This window comes from Phoca vitulina, unplaced genomic scaffold, assembly GCF_004348235.1.
Source record: "Phoca vitulina isolate PV1807 unplaced genomic scaffold, GSC_HSeal_1.0 scaffold6, whole genome shotgun sequence".
Classification (NCBI taxonomy): Eukaryota; Metazoa; Chordata; class Mammalia; order Carnivora; family Phocidae; genus Phoca; species Phoca vitulina.
The window spans coordinates 60,684,333-60,706,563 of record NW_022589709.1 but is presented as its reverse complement, the minus strand read 5'-3'; positions in this window follow the sequence as shown (position 1 = coordinate 60,706,563).

Genomic DNA, 22,231 nt, shown 5'->3' with positions numbered 1-22,231 from the left:
GAGTGTTGACAGGGACATGGAGCAACTGAAAATCTCAAGTACTGTTGATGGAAATGTAAAACTGTACAACTTTGGAAAAGTTTGTCTCTTGTTTCAAAGTTAAATATACATCTACCATACAACATGTTTATTCTAAAGTATTTATTTAACCAAGAGAAAGGAAAGCATGTGTCCCCACAAAGAAGTGGTCAATGAAAGAAAACAGATTAAAAATACACATTATATTATTCAATTTCATAAAATTCCAGAACATGCAAACAGTCATGAGTGTAAGCACAGTAGTTGCTAGAGAACTATAACAGGTGGTGGCAGAGAGGAATAGTTGTATTACAAAATAGCATGACAAAACTTTTTAGAGTAATGGATATGTGTATCTTCTTGATTATAGAGACAGGCTTACAGGTGTGGATGTAGATTAAATTCATGAAGTTTTAGGGGCGCCTGGGTGGCTCAGTCGTTAAGCAACTGCCTTTGGCTCGGGTCATGATCTCAGGGTCCTGGGATCAAGCCCCGCATCGGGCTCCCTGCTTGGCGGGAAGCCTGCTTCTCCCTCTCCCACTCCCCCTGCTTGTGTTCCCTCTCTCGCTGTCTCTCTCTCTGTCAAATAAATAAATAAAATCTTTAAAAAAAAAATTCATGAAGTTTTACCCTTTACATGTGTGCAGTGAAATGTATGTCATTTATACCACAATAAGACTGTTAAAAATAGTAAGCCACAACTGAGTACCTGGTAAAGTAAGTGGCCTCACTCTTCAGTTCCATTTTCTTGAAACAAACTATCTTTAGCTGACCAAATGAAGGATCACACAAGAAAAGCACTTCACATGTTGTTATTAGCATTTTATGAGCTTTGAGTGTAGGTCAGGAACTCTTCTAAATATCTGTCATAGATTAAGTCTTTATCTTTATAATCACGGATGAGGTACATTCTATCATTACCTTCTCAGATTTGCTTATTAAATTGTGTTATTAACTTCCTAAAATGGGTATCTGACCTGTTCAAAATCACAGTCCAAAGGAAAGGGACTGGGATTAAATAAAGACACTCATACACTTGATAACAACACTTGATTGCCTTGGGGTGGGGATGAGCAAGATTAGGCTCCAAATCATGCACTGAGGCAGACTGGTTGCCACAAAACCACTGTCAGATCAGAGGCCTTTAAAAGCAGAGCAGGAAACATTGCTTCTGTTCCTTAAATAAAAGATGTCTTTACAACAATGATGACAGCCCTGGAGCCCACGAGAGGTCAGGACAAGACTCTGCAGCCTGCCAGTAAGAAATGATGAGAAAGCAAAGCTGATTTTTGTTGTAAATTGTTAATAGAGTCCCAAGCTGTTGACATAAGATCTCTCCTACCAATCACTTATGTCGGTGCAGTTCAGGGCAGAAAGTGACAATGAAACAGACAAAGGTTTGGCATTAAAGAAATTGGTGTCCAGAGAAGAGAAGGGTAGGAATTAGTATAGGCAAATGTTAATTGGCTCTAACACTCGAGTTGGCTTAGTGTGATTAACTTAAGAAGGAATGAGGTGGTAATTGGAAGTATATCTACCCTTTTAGTTCAATTCATATTCATCCAAAAATTCTCTAGGTATTTTTTACATGTAAGTTTAGGAATCAACTGTAACAGCCGATTCCTTTACTTTGTATGTGAAGAAAGATGTTCCGAGGGCCAAGGAACTTGGTAAGTCATCTCAAACCAGGACAAGAACCCCAATTTGTAGACTTTCAACCAAAGATAACTCATGAGACATTGACACATCAGTCTGAATGAGTTTCAATTCCTTCTTAATGACAAGCTTTTCTGCAGAAAAAGCATAAAGATTATAAAGGCTGGAGCCATAAAAGGGTTAACTCCATATGGAAACCTCCTGTGTGCACTATCTAGCTGAGGACTTGGATGCTGGTCTGCACACATTGCCCAGCCATCCTATGATATCACTGGCAGCAATGAAAAATCCCACATCCTTAAACTTAAGATTTTTTTTGATACTGCAGAGATCATCATTATTGATGAATATAATGGAGAAAGATACTTTGTTCAAATGTCACCTAATTTACCAACACAATTTCTCTTTTATGTTTTAATGACTAAGACAAAACTTACCAACAAAGAATGAATGCCAGTAGATATTAATATCCCAGTTAGATCTTTAAAGAGAAGTAAAGGACCGTGATTAGTTCCCTACAGAGAAGTTGTGAACCAGAGCTTGTGAATTAAGTCATCACTGTATTGTCACTAATATTCTTCCCGTGCACAATGGCCAGAACTGACGCTACATGTTGGTATTGGAGTTGGGCAAAAATGAATATTTTAGGCCTTTACTACCTATTATTTAAAAAAAGCAGTAGTATCACCTTAGGTTAAGACTTCATAATTTATAAAGTATTTTACAATTATTATCTCATTTCATTATGTAATTGCCTTGCTTTATAGTTAAAGATACCAAATTGTACAGACAGTAATTTGTCATTATTTACATGTATTAATTGGTAGCATCAACATATTAATTGATAGAGGTAAACAGAAAACCTGAATTTCACCCCAAGTCGTGTACTCTTTCAAAAACACCAAAGCTGTCTTCCCATTCTTAATTGTATAATATTAATTCTTGAAACTGCTTCATAGGTTGTAATTCCCAGTGAGTTAGGTAGGCATGTAAAAGAAAAGCCTCAACATCAATTTTAAAAATTCCAATTTTGCTTTATGCATTTGTGGATAGTTTTTATGTGATCTTTGGTAGTCATTTCCCTCTCGTGGAATATTCCCAAAGGATGCATATACTTCTCTTCCACCTATAATCCTCTTGCCTTTTGCCTAAATGTCCTGATCCAAGAGGCCCTCTGGCTACCCTAACTCATATAACCCCAATGTTTGCTTCTCAGACCCTTGTTTATTAATTCCATAGCCTGCTTACCATTTGGCATTATGTTTTGCATGTTTGTTGACCTAAATACTGTTGCTGTCCTCTACTAGTCTCTGTGATCTATAGTTGTCTCCTCAAAATGTGGGTTAATGTTGCCACTCCTTTAACACTTGAATGACTGTGTAAGTCTAGGAATTCTCAAAGTTACTTAACCATACAGCCAGTTCTGCCTGGGCAGTGTCAGCAAGGGGAGTACTCTGGGGGGAGAGGCAGCACACATGCCTTTGGAGAAGGCCTAACACTTGCTAGCACACAGTTAAAGTCTTGATATTTTTGGTGTGATTTCTAAGTTGCATGTCACCAGTCATATTGATCCCTCAGGCACATTGACTCACGAGGCCTTGGAATGTAATATTCTGACTTATGTCAAATAAGGTATTTTTAAAATTAATTTGCACCCCCAAAAAGCTGTCAAATTCAAAATTTTGCTGAGCTATGTTAATCTCCCATCTGTGCAGAGTGGGATTCACAATAAGTTGCTGGTTGTTAATAATGTTGGATTTGTGCTCTAGAAAATACACTTGACACATTTGCAGAAAGCACACTTCTTCCTGGCATAAAGTTTAATAGCATATGATATAGAGCCATGAGCTCTAGATATGAAAGGAGTTTGCTGATTTTCTTTTACTTTTCCCTGAGAATATCACATAAAGGAAGCAGAAAGGTAGAGTCACTAAGTTAAAAATCATTCCATTCTCATTGTCCAACTCAGCTTTGCTCTCCATGTCATCTAATGGGGTGGGGCTTTCTGGTGTTGATGTTACTTCTGGTAAGTATCCAGTGCCCTGCCACAGACTAAGAGGACAACAAGGGTGAATGATTGATGGTGATGATGACAGCAAAGATGGATGATGGATGTGCTTACGTATGCCAACTGGCTCAATGCTTCATTAACAGAAGCTCAGGTATCAGAAGCAACAGATGAAAGTACAAATGTATGCTCTCCAAATGGCCAGGGAAGAGGTTCAGATTGCAAATTAGGAACTTATTTTCTAGTAGCCTAGACCCTAAGAAGACTTTATATTCAAAGAATAATGAAAGGACATAAAGCTCTCATAAGCTAGGAATCCAAGGACTACATGAAAGTTAAATCTTTCTTAGTAATCAGGTGAGAAGACACGCTCAGTTAAGAAGAGAATGCTGATAGGAAGGTTGTAATTGAAAGATAAACTTCGGCTACAATGTGGCTAGAGCCTTCTGATCAGACAACTCCAGAACTGAGGGAGCTCTAAATGTTCTTTTTGATTTTCATTGGTGATAAAGTAGATACTGAAAAGGGAAGAGATATGAAGATCCCCTTTCTTTGAGGTCAAAGTCACTATTTGGGTAATTGCACCACAGAAAGAGTGCTCTGAATTTCTCATGATGAATGTTCAGAGGCGTGTGCACGTGTGACATGGCAGAACCAAACTTGTTCTGTCCCAGGGATCCCAGAGGCACTGGAGGAGATCTAGATGACAGGATGTGAGGTCAGTGGCAACAAAAAAGTTGAGTTTTCAAAGGAATGACAAACACTGATGTGGCTGGCCAGCCCCTTCCCAAAATCTGAAATGAGAAGATTAGTCTGGGTAAGGAAAGGACAAATGTTACTAACCAAAGATGAGGCAGAACACGGCATGAATCCACACAAAGGTAGGACAAGCTTTCCATACAGGACCATATCACAAGGAATTTTTAAGATTAGCAACTGGAAGGTAGGTATCAAGGACTCAAAATATTAAAATCAAGAATGAAAAAGAGGATATTAATTTTGACCTCAGAAGAAATGAAAATAAGCAAATACTATAGGTTACTGTAATCCAAGCCATACACATCAACTAGATAAAATGAACTCATTAAGACTTGAACTACAAAAGTTTATTTATGATGAGGTACAAAATCAGAAGAGAACTATAATATAGGGATTATTAGTTATAAAAATTTCCGTCAAAGGAAAATCTAGAACCAGAGGGCATCACTGTCAAATAATCAAATATTTAAAGACTTAACATCCATCATTCAAAAAAGACTTCAGAAAAAATAGAAGAGGCGAAAACACTTTCCAACTCATTCCATGAGACAATAATACCAACATCAAAGTCCTTAGAAAACTACAGGGGCACCTAGGAGGCTCAGTCTGTTAAGCTTCTGACTCTTGAATTCGGCTCAGGTCATGATCTCATGGTCAGGAGATCGAGCCCTGTGTCCAGCACTGCACTCAGCATGGAGTCTGCTTGAGATTCTCTTTCCCCCCCTCCCCCTCCCCCGACTTGCACTAAATCAAATAAATAATAAATAAATAAATTCTTTAAAAAACAAAAACCCAAGATCTTGCATGAACAAAGACACAAAATCCTCAAAAAAAATACTAACAAACCAAATACATAAGTACAAAAAAGAACAACAACAAAAAAGATCACACACCATGATTAATTGTGATATACCCTAGGAGTGCAAGGTTGGTTCAACATAGAATAATCACCAACCCTGTTGATACCCTAATTTTAGAGCTGGCCTCTAGAAGATAAGAAATCTGTCTTGTTTTAGGACAAATTTTATAGAAACTGTTACAGCAGCAACAGAAAGTTTAAGTTCAGTGCTGATTGTGGAATGCTACTATAACAAATACCTAAAAATGTGCAAGTGGCTTTGGATAATGGGCAAATACTGGAAGAAGTTTGAGAAGAGTGATAGAAAAACTGCCTTGAACAGTTAGCAGAAACATGGATGTTAACAAGTCTGCCAGTAAGGACTCAGAAGGGAGAAATCTGGTTTAAAAATTAGATTTAAAAAGCCATATTATTAAAAGAAATAATTGAATCATCATAAACAGATTGTTAGTAGAAATATGAATGTGAAAGGTGCTGCTGTCAAGTGTTCAGAAGGAAAACTTGAGGAAAGGGGATCCTTGTTATATAAGACACAGAAAGCTTAGTGGGATTGTGTTCTATGGTTCTGCAAAAGCAGAGCTTTTAAGGGATGAGCTTGGGTATTTGCCAGAAGCAATATCTAAGTAGTTGGAAAGAGAGGACTTGTTTCTTCTTGCTGCTTCTAGCAAAATGCAAGAAGAAAAAAATACATAGAGGGAAGAACCATTTAGCAAAAAGGAACCAGAGCTTGATGTTTGGGGCACTCCTCAGCCTCTCTAGATTGTAAAAAAAAAACAGTAAAATTAGAGTCACTGTCAGGAAAGTGTACTTCGGCAAGAAAGCCAAGAGTGTGAATGGGACACTCTAAAGGCACGCAATATCAGCGTTCAGTTGCACAGAGGGCTCTCTGATGAGATTAGGATGTGACTCACAGATTCCCGCCATAGTTACCTAGGCAGAAACCTGGAACAGTGGTAGGATTATCCTGGAATCATATGGCGGTGGAGGGGTGGGCCTCTTGTCTAATGGGGTGAATCTCAGGACGTTCAAAGGAGACCCACAAAATTCTTGAGAATTTTATATGAGCAGAAATACTACCCATTTGGGACTGAAAAAGACAGAGAGAAGGCAAACTGCCAGAAGGCTACCAGACTCCCAACGTTCTACAGACAGGAAACAGGGTGACCACACTGCTCCACTTCAAATACGTGCTAATGGTCATGAGAAGGAAGAAGTCCTAGGGTGAAGTCCTCTGCCCAAAGATGGGAGTCTTGAGCCCAGAAGATGGCAGTGAGAACCAAAAAGGATGACTTTTAGACCTTAAAATCCAATGTTTGTCCAGGTAGATTCCAGAATTGCTTGGGATAAGTGATTGCAGTTTTCTTTCCACTTTCACACTTTTTGGATGGGAATGTCTGTAACTGCTATCTTATGCTTATCCCATCACAATGTTTCAGAACTAGATAGATGGTTTCTAATTTTCCAAGTCCACAATTGCTGAGGAATTTTGCCCCAGGATCTATTATACCCAGGACTAATTCCTACCTGGTCTAGAGTATTGGTATTTTGAGCTGGTATTGATAAAATTTGGACTTGAGTGGATGCTGGAAGGGGTTGAGGTTCTAAAGGGTCTTGGAATGTTGTGAATGTATTTTATGTGTGATACGGACATAAATATTTAGGGACCCGAGGGTGGATTTTGAGATCTCAACAGAATCATGTTGCTCACATCCCAAACCCTGGAATCTGCAAATATGTTATCTTTCATGGCAAAAGGAACATTGCTGATGTGATTATTTTAAGGTACTTGAGATGGGAGAATATCCTGGATTGTTCAGGTCAATGTTAAGGGGTCCTTATTAAAAGGAAGACAGATACAGAGATATAAGGATGGAGGCAGAGGTGAGAGTGATTTGAGGTCATGAAGCCATGAATGCAGATGGGCTCTTGAAGTTGAAAAACGTAAGGAAACAGATTCTCTCCCATACCCTCCAGAAGGAATACAACCTTGCTGACACTGTATTTTTAGGATTTCTTACCTTCAAAATTTATCCTGTTTTAAGGCACTTAATCTGTGGTGATTTGTTATAGTAGAAATAGGAAACTAGTACCTAACCTACTGAGTTCTGTCTACTCAATAAACCAGTTAAATATTATGATGGTTTTGCACTAGATTTTTTTTTTTATATTTAATGACTGTCAAAAAAAGTCTCAGAGACAAAACATTTAGAAAGAAGTGAAATTTAGAATAAAGGTTTACAAGAGAGTCCAGGATTTATCAAGACTGAGTCAACAACAACGTAAAATATAACAGTTATTTATAGGAAACATATGTCAAATTTCCTGAGTTTAATTTTGTTCATGATGGAGAAATAGCAGTTTTCTCCCAAGATTATTGTAACTGAAAGTTTTTCAGTTATATACACGCATCAGCTTTGCAAAAATTTTTTTGGGGGGTCAGTAACAAGAAAGCCTTAAGATATCTTTTATGTTGGAGTTTAGAACTAGATGGGATGACTCTGCTTTTTTCCATTTGTTTTTATTTTTCGTTTATCTCCAAGTTTAAAGTGCTTTCTCCTCACCTCCTGATTATAGAATATAATGTGCACATGCTTGTAATGGTAGCAGGACAAAGTGCCAGTTTTTCTTAGAAATAATTTATCATAAATATTTTAATATCGACCTATCTATCCATCTATTCATTTCATTACTTTTAATACCCATACAGTATTCACTTATATGGAAGGAGCATCTTTTATTTTCTCAACTGGCCATTTTTGAACATTTGCATTGTTTCCAAATTTTTGCTATTAACAATTCAATGTGTATCCTTATAGTCAGATTTTTGTGATCATTAACTATTATTAACTGTTAATTTATAAAAGATTTTTAGAAGTTGACATTTGAAGCAAATAGCATGTCAATGTTTAAGCTTTAATTCTTCTATACTTATGACCTCTATATTCTAACACGTCCTAAAAGAAAATATTGCCAGTTAGATTAGGCAGTTCGTCAAGTTAACCTAGGGAAACTATCCTAAGGTTATTCCTTTTCGGTTATTTTAAGACTTTTTACCCGATTTAAAAATTAATCAAGTCTCCCATTTATCCTTTACTATACTGACTTTAGCTTTTGGGTTCATTGTCATACCTGCCATAGTACAGGTGGGCCAAAGAAGGAATTATGCTAATTTTAGGCTACTGAGTATCAACACTTGTAAAGTTTGCCACTAATACAGATTAATCAGCATCCAGAAGGAAATTTCAGAATCTCTGCCTTTCTTCTCTCAGTGCTAAGTCTCTGGGCCACAGATGACGCCTATGAACACTTCTTCAGTTGTTATTTGGTAGGAATAATTATGTGGGTGAGGTAATTAATTACACAGGGAATAATCCAGTTGTTTTTCAGTAACTGGCCATTTCTTCCATTATTTGCTACTGAATGAGAAATCTTAGTTGAGATGAGCAGTAAAGATGTGGCGATTGTTAGCCTTAGGGCTAATGAGCGGCTCTGGAGTGCTTGGGCTCATGAAGGTTTTCCAGGTTTTAATTAGCTAAGAGCTGATATCTATGATGAAATAACTCAGATATTTGTAATTAAAAGAGCAAAGCTACTTAGTGTGCAACAGAGTAAATGTCTTTTGAGTTTGGTTAAATAAGAATATGAAAGTCTCGCCCTACATGAAATGTATCACGTTTCCCCAAGTGTATACATAATCTTCTTGGTTCTGTTTCTGTATCCCCAAACCACTTCAGTATTCTGGTGGAAATGCTCAAGCCACGGACAAGTTATTAAATTAACTGAAGAGTCAATTTGATTAAAACTTTTTTTTTTTTAAAGATTTTATTTATTTATTTGACAGAGAGAGCGAAAGAGCACAAGCAGGGGGAGCAGCAGAGGGTGAGCAGGGAGCCTGATGTGGGACTCGATCCCAGGACCCTGGCATCATGACCTGAGCCGAAGGCAGACACTTAACCATCTGAGCCACCCAGGCGCCCTTGATTAAAACTTTTAAAGAAACTTCAGTTAGTTAAGTATACTCTATGGGAAAATAAGTTTGAAATGGTTAAATTACAGCTCCCCCAACCTGCCAACAACCGGTAGGGGTAGAGTGAAGTGGGTGTTTGATATGGAATGTAGGAATTAGGTTGTATGAATAGTTTTATTTTTAGGAAAATACTATTCTAAATATAATTACACTTACCCTCCCCAAATGGGAGGAAACCTGAATCTCTCCCACAGATACAGAGGAGATTTGAAAGCTAGATGGTATTTTTAAATCATCTGAATTTGAGTCACTGTAGGAAGCAAAGTCATTTCTGGAGACAGGAATTCCATTGAGAACACTTTGAGGTACAACAAATTCCTTTAAATCTTAGTAACTTAAAAATTTCGCCAATAATTTCCAGGTACTGTGGATAGGTTAGTAGTCGGTTAAAAGCTGTTTTAGGCTCTAAGCTTTATCAATATAATTGTTATAATTTTGTCTTAAAGCCTGATATTTGAGTAATTTTAAGCAGAGAGATTAGAAATTCTCTACAATTTTAACTCAGTTGATATAAAATTAATATCCAAGAGTGCCTGGGTGTCTCCATCGGTTAAGCGTCTGTCTTCAGCTCAGGTCATGATCCCGGGATCCTGGAATCGAGCACCGGGTCGGGCTCCCTGCTCAGCGGGGAGCCTGCTTCTCCCTCTCCCTCTGCCTGCTGCTCTGCCTACTTGTGCTCTCTCTCTCTCTCTGAAATAAATAAATAAAATCTCAAAAAAATTAATATCCATTCAGAAGCCAACGTGCATTAAAGAGTAGATCAGTGAAGAAGTAAATGGACTAGGCATCTGTAATCAGACAAGAAGTAACATGTATACAGGTTTTGAAGAAAGACCCATGGCTCTGTCATGAGGAGGAAAAGAAATTTCATCATAATGAAAGTAAACGGTATTTATGCTTTTGTATGCATTACTATTCTTCACTAACTATAAACTCTCTATAAGTCTTATTCCATAGTGTGGCAAACATAAAATGTGAATCATTAGACAATCACAATCCTTCTCTTGCCTGTTTTTTTTTTTTTCTGCCCCACACAATTCTAAGTTCAAAAAGCCTAGGCATTTTTATAGATATAGTATCTTGAAAATAAACATTTCAAAAAATATTTGAGCTCCTACTATGTGTCAAGAACTGCTGATGCTTCAAACCCTGTCCTTGCTTTCAGATATCCAGAGAAGATTAATATACCCTATGTCAAGTAATTCTCCCAAAACACTGACTTTTCTAAGAAATGTGAATTTTCAAGGCTTTGAGTAACTTGAGATACTTCAGTAGCCAGCATGGAAATTCATTTCTGTCACATGATATGCTTACAGCTGTTGGCTGTGGGGTTGTTTTCCCCTATTTTTTCCTTACTCCTTTCAAGAAAGCTCAGCTGAATTACAAACATTTAACCTGCTCCCTAACTTGTTCAAAGTCCTTCCCTGTAACATGTAGTGACAAAATTTCAAAGGATCACATGGTCTACATTGTTGTCCCTTCTCTTTTGGAGCTGGACACTAATCTTATATTCCGAAGAAAGTTGTCTAAATTCTGTTGTGTTCCATATCTGATGATGTGTGAGTTGCTGTTCAAACAAACGTCCCACACCGTCACCCCTTTGAGAAGATAAATACACCTAGACATCCCCCTTTCCTAAATAGGAAATGTAATCTGAGGCTGAGCTTGATGGAGTTTTCTGTTAGGGACCCAACCTTAGAAAATTTGCTAAACATATTCCCTCATAACACGTACCATAATGACATCCCAATCTATACCATACAATCTTGAAACTCAGTTAATTATGCCAGAGGTAGTCTAGGCTGACTTCTCAATCTTTCTCTTTCACATATACCAAATAATCTGTCAATACCCAGTGTTCAGTATTTTCAATATTTTTTTTCTGTGGATGACTTTTATGAATGACCCCTTATCTTCAGTCTTGAAGGTTTCCCTTTACAGTTTGCTTTGTTTATTTTTAAAGATTCTGATATCCAGAATTCTGGCATCTAGGGTACACCCTGGTCTAATTAAATCAGAATTTCTGGAGGTGGGATGCAGGGATCAGTATTTTTCCAAGATTCCCAAATGGGTCCAACATACAGTAAAGTCAGGGAACCTATAGATTACACATTTTTACTCTACATGCTCTCTTCACATAAGGTGAGAGAGGAATCTCCTTTACAAGAATTTGAGATGAAGGAAAGAACTTCTTTCCTCAAACACTAAACGAATCACTTAATATCTCTGGGTCTCATATGCATTATACGCAACTAATGAATTATTGAACACTGTATCTGAAACTAATGATGTACTATATGTTGGCTAATTGAATTTAAATTTAAAAAATGGAAATAAGAGTATCTTAGTTCTTTTAATAATTAAACTATACTATGCAGTAAAACATCCTGCATAGGGGGGTGTTTGAAAGACATTTCTCCTTCTTGGAAGAAGAGAAGGTATAAATCATTATTTAAATATAAAATCAAGCACTGCATGTGAATGCACCCTTATTCAGCTGTCAGCAAATGTATATTTCTACACCTTTAGAATTCTCACTATGCTTTATCAGAACCAGATGGTGTAATCTAAACTCTACAACTCTGTAGGTTTTAGGATTTAACAGCTTATGTGTTTCCAACTCTATCATCGGTAATCTACTTTATGCAATTATAAATTCAAAAGAAACCATAAAAGCAACACAGGGGATTAGGCAAATTACATTTCCAAAATATCTCATTTCAGTTTTGTTTTTTGCATTTTATGACTTAAAGTAAAATTTTTAGAATGCATTCCAAGTTATAGATAGAAACCAATCATATTCTTCATACAAGTTCAAGCTGTTAAAGACACTGTGTTCATTTTTACTGGTTAATCCAATTTGTTAGCTGCACTTGAGAACTGCTTTAAATAAATTAAAAAAAAAAACAACCCTTTGATTTAGATTTCTCCTTGTCTTGTGTTCCCTAGCTTCAGATAAAATGTGGTATTCACTGAAATCTGGATGAAACTTTTCCAAGTCCTTTAGAAAAAAAACCAATGCCAAAATTAATAAACATCATCTGGGCACTTTTGAATTTTGTTTAAAAATAGATTATTTTAAAGATTTTCATATATGAGAATAAGGCATAACAGAACAATGCTTAACAAATTTCTGTCAAATTACTGAAATGAAATCTGTTAAATATTATAATCATGACTGAAACAATCATACCATTCTATACATCCTGAACAGAATTTTAACTAGTTTTTATCAAAAAGGATGCTTAACATAAATAAATACACAAATAAAAGGCACCAAATTGCTATGTCCTTATCTAATGAATCTTGCGTATTGGCATTCTGGGGCTGAAAAATTGTTACCAAGCTACTTTTAACCCCCATTGGTTTACCTTATGGAAACCTTAGATGAGAAGTAAATGGGACTCTGCTTTCTATTTTTCATCTCTTATAAGCCCAACTTGGAAGAACTAGATTAATTTCATACACAGAATGCAGGGATTCAAGCGTAAGTCATATAAATTCTGTCGCCTCCCTGATCTTCTACCCCAGAGACCTCCTACATGTATCATGGCTTCTTTCCCACTGAGTCCGATAAGAATTCAGCGTTCTAGGACTTCATTGCCAATGTTTAAGATCTGGCCCAAAGATGAAATGGATGTGTCATCCTGGAACCACACAAAAATAACTCTCCAAATTTATACAGGAATTTACACTTGCAAATTTACACATCATCTCTTTTAATCCCAACAAGTACGTGAAATGCATTCATTAATTCATTAACAAATATTAATTTTTTCAAGCGCTGTGCCAGGTGCTGGGATTATGACAGAACTTAAGACAGTCCCTACTCTTATGGAATTTACAATCTACTTTTGCAAGGAGAGTATAATTTAACATCGTGCAGATTATTACAGTAGTAAGATTTTCTTTTAGAGGACAAATGAGATAAAATCATCAGCAATGGGGTCAAGGATTTAAAAAAAATACCCAGAAAGAAGAGTAATAGGAGAAAAGAGGTCATTGGATAGATCTTAGATCTATGGAGCATTCTCAGGAGAACAATGAGAATAAAAGGTAAATTGCAGAAGGATAATGAGGAATAGATTTAAGGAAATAAAGGTAGATGGCTTCCTTCCTACGGTGGCTAGAGGAGTCCTAATTTCACATACTGTTAAACACAAGAGACCCTGCCAACCGGTCCTGAAGTAGATTCTAGACTCACTGGTTCCACTCCACCTCTTGTTTGTCTATTCGGTTCCACAACCTATTAGACGGGGGTTTGTAAATGGATGTTCTGGCTTTATCAGAAACATGCAGGCTGTTGCTATACACAGAGGGAGTCTTCTTCATGACCCTATACCACTTCATTAAACACAGTCTGAAAGACATCGACCACACCAAAAGTCCAGCCATTCCACCCCTGAGAATTCTTTGCAAAACACACTTGAAACTAGTGTTTCATTAGGTAAGCATTACAAATTGGTATGGAGAGGTGTTTGGAGGAGGGAGTAAACAGAGTATGGACCTGATAACTGGTGTGGAAAAACTTGATTTTTAAAAAGATTTTATTTTATTTATGAGAGAGATAGGCAGAGAGACAGAGTGCGAGCAGGGGAAGAGGCAGAGGGACAAGCAGACTCCCTGCTGAGCAAGGAGCCTGACACTGGGCTCGATCCCAGTACCCTCAGATCATGATCTGAGGTGAAGTCAGACGCTTTATTGACTGAGCCACCCAGGCACCCCAGGAAAAGCTTGATTTCAACAGAAGTAAAAGAGGAAGGGGTATGGTACACTTAGAGACTTAGTAGAACTGACAATGGATGCAGTCATGCTGGCTCCCTCCCTCTGTAGAGCTTCTTTCTCTCTAGAGTCACAGATCTTTCAAGATGCTTTTTCACATGAAACACATATGCACACTGTAGAATTAAATGGGTCAGAACAAAGGCTGAAATCCCAGTTCCTCTGTTAGCTGCATCTTCCCAAAGGAGCAACATGTTATTTAAGCTAATGAATTCCTGACATATACGCATTAGAATGATCTGGGGGACTTCCAGGTTACTGATGCTGTTAGATATTTTTCATCTTTTTGATATAAGGTACATTCTAAGGCCATTAGAAGTGAAAGAATGTCTGTGGGACTTTAGGGCTGACTACTCACAGGATATTTTACAAATTAGTTTTTTATAATTTCTTCCTTCCACTCGCCAATCTCCCTGTGAGCTTGCAAGGAGTTGCAGTGTGTCTAAAAGCCTCTGTTTTATCTCACTAAAACTCATAAAGGAAAACTATTTTAAACCAAGGGAGGGATTATTATCTTATTTCCAAGTGACAGAAACATATACCAAAAGAGGCTCTGAGGGAGGGGAGCTAGTTTGTTTTTGAGCTCAAGTTTTCATATCCTATCAAATGTAGCAGAGTTCAGCATGGCATTTCCCAGATTACAAGATTTAAATTGTTGCTTTGGTTCACACAATCAGCGCTTTCACAGGTGGTTCTTGCCAGAAAAACACCCTCTCAGCTCATTAACTTTTATATTGTGTTTCCCACCATGCAAGGCACCCCTTCAATCAAAGCTACTCCCTGTGGTTTAAAGTTTGGGAAACAGATAATCTCGTTTTGGCACCAACATTTGAAGAGCCACATTAACCTGTTTGTGAAAGCAAACTTTAGAACCACAGGAAGGTAGAGAAATTCTTTCATTTACACATACCTTCATCCTCTATCCTATTTTAAGCAACCTCTTTTTTCAACTCTGATTTGCAACTCCTGAGAATCTATGTTTCATTTCCAATGTGTGGCCCATCCCAAGCTTGCCAGACTCACGAATTTATTAAGATTTTGGGGTCCCAAATGATGTTATCTGAGGCTCTTCTGTGAATAGATCATCAAAAGAAAAAAAATCCTGTTATATTTGTGAAGTTTAATAATATGCTTACGTATTTATGATATATAGATTTGTATATCTAAAATATGTATGATATGGATATATCATATGAAAGATAGCAAAATATGCCACCTCAAAATATGCCTCTTTGGCATAAGGATTCTTTCAAGCTGATTATTTTTGAGAAAAAGGAGACACAGGAGAGAAACTCTGAAAACACAACAGTATTTACCCTCTTGTAAAATTTTATACATTTACATTTATAAGGGAAATTTCCATTTTGAGGCATATTTCTCTCTGTGTACCTGGAAGAAAAGGATGACTCTAAATCACAAGAAAGTCTGATCAATAAAGAACATGCCAGAATTCACATAACCACCTTACTATATTTTTCCTGATAACCTTTCATAAGTAACCTCATCATCCCCCAACATTTTCTTCTGTCTTTAGCTGAAGATAGCATTTAAAATGATGACTTGGGCCATTTCAGGGACTTTTGTTCAATTTTCCTGAGTATATACCATATATATATATGAGGTGTACATGTTATTCAACTTCTGTCTTTCTTCTGTAATCTGATATCACAGAAGGGTCTCAACCACAAAATATGTATCAATATCAATGTATGATATCTATATACAGATATGATACAAATATATCTATTGATGTGTGTGTGTGTGTATATATATATACACACATATATACATAAAATGTTCATATACTGTTTGTACCAGGTGACCACTCTTTTCTTCCTTTAATAAAGTAATTGCCAAATTTTAGGTGGGCATATGGCTACTGGGAATAAAAGTAACAAGTCCTAGCCTCCCAGGTAGGTGTGCGTGTATCATTAGAAGAAAACATGTGAGAATTTTGCTTTTATAATTGCTGGGTGTAGAAGCTTTCCTAATACGATACAACACTGAAAATTCAAGAAGAAAACAGTGATGACATAGGGAGGGGAAAAAAACTGACAAAATGACAACAATCTGAGAAAATTACCAATCATAGTATTAAAAAAGGCCATTAGAAGTGAAAGAATGTCTGTAGGACTTTAGGGCTGACTACTCACAGGATATTTTACAAATTAGTTTTTTATAATTTCTTCCTTCCACTCGCCAATCTCCCTGTGAGCTTGCAAGGAGTTGCAGTGTGTCTAAAAGTATTAAAAAAACACACACATCATTTTTCTTAACATATTAAAAACCTCAACATGTCAAGGACAACATGTTCAGTAACTCTGTTTTTTGGTGGACAAACAGGAAAGGAAATGCCGATGACTCTTAGACCTATGGGGAAAAGCCCGATCCACCATACTCCTGAGAGAAATGTGAATTTACAAAGATGTGCAAAGGTAAAACATCTACCGATCTATTTTGGCAAGGGTATGGGGAATTTTACTGTCAGAAAGTGCTGGTGGAAAGTGCTGGTGGAATATAAATTGGCAAAACTTCTACTGATGAGATTCTTAATATCTACTGAAGAATGTAAATGTTCATCTGTGTTTACCCAGCAATTATATTTTTCTTTTAAATTAAACAGGAAAGCCACTAACCTGAAGTAGCTCTAATGCTAAGTATCGAAACAGAATCTAAGTCTGTAAATGCCTCAAGGTTCCGAAAAGGAAACCTAAGGACAACCGATCATAAACAGCTAACTAGACTTACATCTAAAGCCAATCAATAATTTCCTTGCTTTGTTTCCACTTTTTTTTTTTTTAAAGATTTTTATTTATTTATTTGACAGAGAGAGAGATAGCGAGAGCAGGAACACAAGCAGGGGGAGTGGGAGAGGGAGAAGCAGGCTTCCTGCCGAGCAGGGAGCCCGATGTGGGACTCGATCCCAGGACCCTGGGATCATGACCTGAGCCGAAGTCAGACGCTTAACGACTGAGCCACCCAGGCGCCCTGCTTCCACTTTCTCTCTATAAAAGTCTCTCCTCCTCCCCTCCAGGTCTTGTCAGTGGGGTGCTTCTAACCACTTCTCATGGGCTACTGTCCAGTTGGGACTGATTTTTGCTCAAATAAACAAAAATTTTAAATATGCCTCATTTAAAAATTTTTAATATGCCTCAGTTTATCTTTTAACAATGCATTATTTTACTACTGCAAAAATGTGTGCAAACAAGAAAGTATATTCCAGAATTCTGTAATCGAGAAAGTTTAAAAATGCCCTCAATGCCCATTATGAGGTAAATGAGTAGCAACCTTATGATATGTTAATATTAAGCAGTATTCTGTAGCACTTGAAAAGCATGAGGAAGGTTTACATAGAAATATTTTCTAAATATATTAAATGAAAAACATTAAGTTATAGGATACTATATATAGTGCTACCAACTATTAGAAATAAAATTATCTACATAAGAAATAAAAATTTTTAGTGTGACTGAGGCATAATGGTTAAGCATGGAAATTACTTTTAGCTACCATCTTTTGTGCCTTAAATAAATTCTGCAATGAACATATACTATTTACCGATTTTTTAATTAAAATTTTTCTTCCTAATTACTGCTACTCTCCTCTTGACTATAAATTTGAATATTCCCTCAGAGCCTCTGTCACTTTAATATTCATTTGGATTACTAATGCAACAGAGAAAGAGAAGGTAAACTGACATTTCTTAAGCAAAGCATTATTTATTAAGATGAAGTACTTTGCAAAATGTGCTTCTGCACATTTATTCTTCATAGGAGAAAAGAAAAAAATGTAGGGGATTAAGCTATCAGAGCTGTTATTTCTCACTTTACATACATTCTATTACTTAATTATTGGGAGTCCTGCAGAATAAGTCTGATTATCCACACATCACAAATGACAAGAATAAAGTCCAAGAATATGAAAAATCTTTCCTAATGTTCTCCAGATAAAAAATACAAGGGCTGTGATTTTTACCCTGCTTTGTTTCTATACACGATAAAAACATCAACAACAACAGTAGTGATAAGAGAACAACAGTTCTGCCTTGGGTTATGTCATTTTCATGGTTCATTTTTCCAAATGTCAGGTGGGTCAGCTTGCTGATAGTGTTTGGGTCTTCCATATGCTTAATGATTTTCTGTCTCATCTATCAATTAGAGAAGCACCATCTAAAACTGTGGATTTTTATTAGTTTTCTTACCTTTGGGTTCATATGTTTTGAGGCTCTGTTGTAAGATGCACACATATTTAGAAATGTTAGGTCTTTCTAATAAATTAGCCTCTTTCTTATGTAATATCTCTGTCTCAGATAATGTTCTTGTTCTGAAGTCCATTTTGTCTGAAAATAATAAGGTAGTCGTTCTAGCTTTTGTTGGATTACTGTTTGCATTCTCTATCTGATATGGTATGTAGTTAGCTGGATAGGAACTAGACATCAGGGTGGTGGTAAGCAGCGGTTTTGAGGTTTCCCCACCTCCTGGGGCTATCAGACCTAAAACAGCAGGTGCAGAGCATGCACTCTCCTTCCCAGCCTGTGTTCTAGAATAACCTATAGCTTTATTATATTTACACTGTGGTTTCAACTCCCTTCCCTCTCTCCAAGGGGGAAGGTGGCCGTAACAGTTCCGGCAAGCACCTTGGATGTCGAAAACTCTTCCTCCTGACCCACAGGAGGAGTCCCTTAGATAATTGGAAACAACCTCAATCAGAGACTGCCCTAGCTATGACCTATCACCAATGTAAACATAAAAAGAAAAGGCACCCCTAACCCCAGTGAAGTTATCACCTGTGTGCCTGCCTACTCTCCCATCTTGAGAGTGTACTGTCCTTAATAAACTGCTTCGTGTTTGCTACTTCCCTTCTGGCTGCCTTTATTAGAGTGAGGATCCTTGTGAAACTCTTTCATGGGAAATCCAAGAACCAGGACCTCCACTGACACAATGCAAGCATCTACTGGGAACATATCCTTTTTCATTCTTTTACTTTTATCCTATGTGCATCATTATATTTATAAGTACGTTTCTTATAGAGGACATAATTGTGTTTTACCTTTTTATTACATGTGAAAATGTGTATTTTAATTGGCATATTTACACAGTTTTTCCTTAGTGTAATTATTGATATGGTCTGCTTCAAATGTACCATCTTGCTAGCTACTTTCTATTTATTCCATTTCTTCTTTCACTCTTTTTATACTCTTTAAAGTTAATCATTTTTATTCACCTTTTACATCTGCTATTGGCTTATTATTTGTGCCTCTTCAAAAAATTCAGTGGTTTCCTAAAGTGTACAATATGCCTCTTTGATTAATTGTGATCTATAATGGAAATAGAGCTATTTCTTAGAAATGAATTCAAGAAACTATTTAGAAAAATATTTCTTAGAAATGAAGAACCATATGATCCTCTCAATAGATGCAGAAAAAGCATTTGACAAAGTACAGCATCCTTTCTAATCAAAACTCTTCAGAGTATAGCGATAGAGGGTACATACCTCAATATCATAAAAGCCATCTATGAAAAACCCACAGCGAATATTATTCTCCATGGGGAAAAACTGAGAGCTTTCCCCCTGAGGTCAGGAACATGGCAGGGATGTCCACTGTCACCAATGCTATTCATCATAGTATTAGAAGTCTTAGCCACAGCAATCAGACAACCAAAAGAAATAAAAGGCATCCAAATCGGCAAAGAAGAAGTCAAACTCTCACTCTTTGCAGATGATATGATACTTTATGTGGAAAACCCAAAAGACTCCACCCCAAAACTGCTAGAACTCATACAGGAATTCAGTCAAGTGGCAGGATATAAAATCAATGCACAGAAATCAGTGGCATTCCTATACACCAACAAGACAAAAGAAAGAGAAATTAAGGAGTCAATCCCATTTACAACTGCACCCAAAACCATAAGATACCTAGGAATAAATCTAACCAAAGAGGGAAAGAAACTGTACTCAGAAAATGATAAAATACTCATGAAAGAAATTGAGGAAGACACAAAGAAATGGAAAAACATTCCATGCTCATGGATTGGAAGAACAAATATTGTGAAGCTGTGAATGCTACCTAGAGCAATCTACACATTCAACGCAATCCCTATCAAAATACCATCCACTTTTTTCAAAGAAATGGAACAACTAATCCTAAAATTTGTATGGAACCAGAAAAGACCCCGAATAGCCAGAGGAATGTTGAAAAAGAAAAGCAAAGCTGGTGGCCTCACAATTCTGGACTTACAGCTCTATTACAAAGCTGTCATCATTAAGACAGTATGGTACTGGCACAAAAACAGACACACAGATCAATGGAACAGAATAGAGAGCCCAGAAATGGACCCTCAACTCTATGGTCAACTCATCTTTGACAAAGCAGGAAAGAATGTCCAATGGAAAAAAGACAGTCTCTTCAACAAATGGTGTTGGGAAAATTGGACAGCCACATGCAGAAGAATGAAACTGGACCATTTCCTTACACCACACACAAAAATAGACTCCAAATGGTTGAAAGACCTAAATGTGAGACAGGAGTCCATCCAAATCCTAAAGGAGAACACAGGCAGCAACGTCTTTGACCTCAGCCACAGCAACTTCTTCCTAGAAACATCGCCAAAGGCAGGGGAAGCAAGGGCAAAAATGAACTACTGGGACTTCATCAAGATAAAAAAGATTTTGCACAGCAAAAGAAAGAGTCAACAAAACCAAAAGACAACCGACAGAATGGGAGAAGATATTTGCAAATGACATATCAGATAAAGGGCTAGTATCCAAAATCTATAAAGAACTTCGTAAACTTAACACCCAAAGAACAAATGATCCAATCAAGAAATGGGCAGAAGACATGAACAGACATTTTTCCAAAGAAGACATCCAAATGGCCAACAGACACATGAAAAAGTGCTCAGCATCACTTGGCATCAGGGAAATCCAAATCAAATCTTCAATGAGATATCACCTCATACCATTCAGAATGGCTAAAATTAACAGGTCAGGAAATGACAGATGTTGGCGGGGATGCAGAGAAAGAAGAACCCTCCTACACTGTTGGTGGGAATGCAGCTGGTGCAGCCACTCTGGAAAACAGTATGGAGGTTCCTCAAAAAGTTGAAAATAGAGCTACCATATATCCAGCAATTGCACTACTGGGTATTTACCCCAAAGATACAAATGTAGGGATCAAAGGGGTATGTGCACCCCGATGTTTACAGCAGCAATGTCCACAATAGCCCAACTATGGAAGGAGCCAAGATGTCCATTGACAGATGAATGGATAAAGAAGATGTGGTATATATATATATATATATATATATATATATATATATACACAATGGAATATTATGCAGCCATCAAAAGGAACGAAATCTTGCCATTTGCAACAACGTGGATGGAACTGGAGGGTATTATGCTGAGCGAAATAAGTCAAACAGAGAAAGACATGTATAATATGACCTCACTAATATGAGGAATTCTTAATCTCAGGAAACAAACTGAGGGGTGCTGGAGTGGTGGGGGGTGGGAGGGATGGGGTGGCTGGGTGATAGACATTGGGGAGGGTATGTGCTATGGTGAGCACTGTGAATTATGTAAGACTGTTGAATCACAGACCTGTACCTCTGAAACTAATAGTACATTATATGTATAAAAAAAAAAAAGAAGAAGAAAGCAGGAAGGGAAAAATGAAGGGGGGGAATCAGAGGAGGAGACTAACCATGAAAGACTATGCACTCTGAGAAACAAACTGAGGGTTCTAGAGGGGAGGGGGAGAGGGGGATGGGCTAGCCTGGTGATGGGTATTAAAGAGGGCACGTACTGAATGGAGCACTGGGTGTTATACACAAACAATGAATCATGGAACAGTACATCAAAAACTAATGATGTAGTGTATGGTGATTAACATAATAAAAAAATGAAATTTTCTTAAAAACAAATTGAATAGAAAATATGAAACATTTTTTCAAAGTATCTGCTGAGGTCAGAAAAATTTAACATAGTAACTGGGGCAGTGTCCACACTTGGGCCTAATAAAGTATGTGCCACTCTCTTAATTTAAAATTGCACAAAGTGGACACTAAAAATGTAGACCCAGCCCAAATGAAGTGGTCTTTCATTCCTTTACTGACTTTTC